This window comes from Pteropus alecto, unplaced genomic scaffold (assembly GCF_000325575.1).
Source record: "Pteropus alecto unplaced genomic scaffold, ASM32557v1 scaffold101, whole genome shotgun sequence".
Taxonomy (NCBI): domain Eukaryota; kingdom Metazoa; phylum Chordata; class Mammalia; order Chiroptera; family Pteropodidae; genus Pteropus; species Pteropus alecto.
In genome coordinates this window covers 18,088,748-18,092,601 of record NW_006432945.1, presented here as the reverse complement: position 1 = coordinate 18,092,601, position 3,854 = coordinate 18,088,748, and the positions used below count along the sequence as shown (strand labels likewise).

The following is a 3,854-nucleotide window of genomic DNA, read 5'->3' as shown; positions in this document are numbered from 1 at the left end:
GAGAGGAGCTTATTAATATTCCTGAACCGTGACTGTTTGACGCACAGTAAATGATATACGTGCTAGTAAGTATCATTGACAATACTTGATCTCTCCTGCCATTCTTCTAGCCCGCACCACCGACCTCCAGACACACAGCGCTCCTTTGTCTCCCTCCTGCCCGTAGTAGGCCCCTGCCTGTCTCCACGCCGTGTGCTGGCTGTGTCCTCCCTCTGTCCGACACCTCCCACATCGCAGTCTGCCACCGTCCTGTTTCACGGCCTTCCCGGGCCGCCTCCCTCCGCTTGGCAGGGTATCTTTCCTTCTCAGTGTGGATCACGCTGTGGCCCTGCACGGTATTTAGAAGGGGCACGTCAGGGAAGGACTCATTCCGAGGCCTTGCTGAACAAGGCGGCCGGTGTGGACGTCAGGTGAGCATTCCGATCAGGTCAAACGCCCTGCAGTGACTTCATCAAATCAGAGCCATTTCACGAATCGTTGAGAATTTTGTTTTCTTCTGCGGGCTGTGGCTTCCCCCAGCCTCTCCCTGCCTGTGAGGTCCCTGCCCTCAGACCACGGGGGGTTCCCTGTGGCCTGTTCCTGGGGTCACATCTGGGACACTGGTCCCCAGATGGTCCAGCAGGGCCCAGGGCTTCCAGGTGAGGTGTCACCACAGCAAGGAATTCTCACACATAGAGCCTTTTGTGTCGAGAATCTGCTTGGGAAAGTCTGTCGTCACCAGCAGTGAGCGGGACCTAGGATCTGTCCCGTCTTGTCACAGACCTACTGCTCTGATTGCTGAGGAGCTGCATCCCCAGTTTCCCGGGGAGACTCAGCGCACTCAGGCACGTGTGCTCCGCGCCCCCTCTCACAGAAGGCCGCTCAGAGACGATGCGCAGGCAGTGCGCTTATCGGGCCTTGACGGAGCCTGTGTCGCTGTAGGTGTGGGTCCCACTGATCAGGAAGTAGTTGCTGGACTTGAGCAGCTTGCTGACCCCGCCCCCGCCCCCCCCATGCAGTGAGGTGCTCGTTGTTCATCAAAGTGCCAGAGGTAAAAAGACACGTGAACGTGAACGTGTGAACGTTTTACACGACCGAGCTGTGGCTCACTCGCTGTAAGGCTGAACATGTGTGGATTGTCGCGGCTGTCTCTCTAAAAGGGGCAGATCTTCCACCCCCTCGTGAAGTCAGCTTCCGCTTTCCAGACGCCCTGCCCGCAGCGCCGACGAGGATTTCCAGAACGTCAGGTGCTGGGAGAGGCCCACCAGACGACCTGCCCGTGGCGTCTGCCTTGCTCGTGTAAATAATCGAGCGAATAAGGAACGGAACGGTCTGCGCGATGAACTAGCTGTTCGCGTGTCGCCCTTGGAGAAATAGCTACTGAGTATCAACACAGTTGTGGGGAGTTATTTTCCCTCACCTGGGTTATTATTCCTTCTCCTAAAGGTCCACCCTTTCTTAAATCTAGCTGTCATTCGAAGCGTTGACACTCAGACAGATGTCATCACCTCTTTAATGCAGGAGGGACTAAGGCTGGGGTCCCAGGGGTGCTTTAAGCCGGTGGAGCAGACCCTGCTGCCACCTCCCAGTTTTCTGTGCCGGGGACATGGGGGGTCCGCTTGGGAGGATCAGACCAGCCCTTCCAGCTGCCATACTCACGTTAGGCTCATGAACATGTTGACTTTTTTTGCTGTGTGAAATAAGGGACTCTTAGCGCAGGCAGCCAAATCGGGATTCCCATGAAACACTGGAGAATGGCTCCGCGTCCGCCTAGGAGCGCTTTGTCACTGTCCCATTCCTGGAGGCATGAAAAAAGACACCGGTGAGCGATCACAGTGCAGTTCAAAGACAGCAGTTTCGCACACGGCAGCCGGGGCACCACTGTCCAGGCTGGTTCTGCCCATTCGTTTGAGGGCAAAGAGAGAGCCGAAGGGGGGAGGGGAAATCCTCTCCCTTAAAAACACCTGACTGATTTTACTTCTCTAAAATATAAGTTATTGTCACTTCATGGCCCAGAAGTGCCCGAAACCATAAAGCCTGCCTTCGCGTCATTCGTGCCGTGCTGACTGTGCTCTGAGCGGCTTTCTACTGGCACCCAAGGGAGACCCCAGTAAATAGCGCAGCCGAGCTTCACCCCTGAGCATTCAGGGCGCTTCCTGGGCAATGCTTGCGTAACCAAAGGAACCCCGGCCACGGCGAGATAAGGCCAGCGGCAGCTGACGCAGGAATTGAGGGGAGAGGCCAAGTGCAAGCTCGGGAGCAGGTGCGCTTCCGGGAGGGTCTGGCACTGCATTTCATGCAGCACGCACCTGGGCCAGGTGCTGTCGTGACCCTCGCGTGGCTTACTCCGGCCCCAGGACGGAGCACGTCTCGCAGGGCTGAGACCAGCAGTGCCGCGTTCGGACCCAGGTTCGGTCACTCCCACGGTGAAGCTTTGCAGGGTGCCTTGTGGCTGTCGGCAGATCTGCTGGCTGTCTTCTCACTGACTGCACCGAAGAGCTGATGCCCCAAGTGCTGTCCCACAGACCGAGAGCCCCAGGCTGGTCTCCAGGGCACCACTGTGTTCTGACCTCCCCCTAGAACCCTGCAGCGGCCTGGGGCTTCTCCGCTGCCCCCGAGTCCCACGCCCCACCCGCTTCAAAATGCTCTTCCCCGTTTTCTCCTCCCACCCTGATGCGTCCTGAAAAAATCATGTTTGGCTAGTAATAAGTACTGTCATAAATAAGAAAGTTAGGAATAAAGGTCCTGCTGTTTTAAAAAATACAGAAGTAATTAGGTTTCTGAAGGATTCTCAAAAGGGGCACCTATAAGGAACCCACAGCTGACATGGATTTTTAACAGAAAGACCGAGAATGCACTCCTGTAAAACGGGGCACGAGGCAAGGACACCCCCCCTCACCACTGCTGCTCAACGGCGCACGGCCCCGGTCAGTGCAATGAAGCAACAAAGAGACAGAAAGAAGATGCTCCAGACTGGGGGGAAGGAGCCACGCTGTCCTCGCAGAGGCAGGAGCCTGGGTGTCGGGTGGCCGAGGGGTCCTGGGCCTCGCTCCCTGCTCACCGGGCTCCGTCCCGCGCTTTGCCCCTGAAGAAGCTGGGCGGAGCTCCGGCACCGCCCCCGGGGAGCTCCGAGGAGGCGCTTCTCCTCCTCCACGCTGCCCATCTGGGAAGGGGTGCTCTGACTCCCGGCGAGGGGCAAAGACGGCCCGCGGTGCGGCAGAGCGCAGGGCCACGGGGCCGGTCGGCCGCGTCCAGGCCCCGGGCCTGCGCGCACCAGCCGTGGGGCCTTAGACACGCTAGGGAATTCGTCTGCCTCACCGTCTGCATCTGCGAGATGGGTACGATGATAGGAACCCCCTCACGGGGCTGTCGCCCGTGTACGGGCTCTGACAGGGAGTGTCCGGTGTGCGGAGGCACTGCCATTTGCCACGGTGCTGTCCCGCCACGTGGGATGAGGTCGTCTCAGGAGCTGGTTTGCGGTCCCACCGGACCCTCAAACAGCCCTTCACCTGCAGTCCCATTGCGGGCCGCTCGGAGCGTGAGGTGCACCTGATCCACGGCAGGGAAGTGACAGCCTCAGCAGGCCGCCTGGTAGCATCGTGAGCGTCGCTCCTGACACCGAGAAGCCGTAAATTCTGACTCATCTGACAGGCGGGAACATGTGGTCTGCTGAGGGACAGTGGCCGTGAAGAGAGAGCTGGCAGTCGGGTGGCTGTCACGGGTCAGGCTCTCAGCTCAAGTCCTGGAAGGCACCGAGCTGCCTCACCAGACGCTCGCCTTGCTGTGAGCCCTGTTCTCGGCCCTGAGTGAAGAAATGAGTCACCCTGTGTGAGGTCTGGGGGTGCGGCAGGGGTGGGGTCTCCAGGCCCCAGGAA

The 3,854-nt window shown here is 58.9% G+C and overlaps 1 protein-coding gene across 3 annotated transcripts in view; it reads left to right on the top strand.

Annotated features, from left to right (window-relative positions):
• MGST3 (microsomal glutathione S-transferase 3) overlaps positions 1-3,854 on the top strand; it is a 13,307-nt gene that overhangs the window by 3,097 nt on the left and 6,356 nt on the right. Inside the window, exon 1 of one of the 3 annotated variants that reach the window (XM_015586231.1) lies at positions 12-65. The exons of the other annotated variants lie outside the window; for them this stretch is intronic. The gene's annotated coding sequence lies outside the window, so the exon portion shown is untranslated. Of the gene's footprint in view, positions 1-11; positions 66-3,854 lie in introns of those variants that run through there. 3 annotated transcript variants of the gene reach the window in all.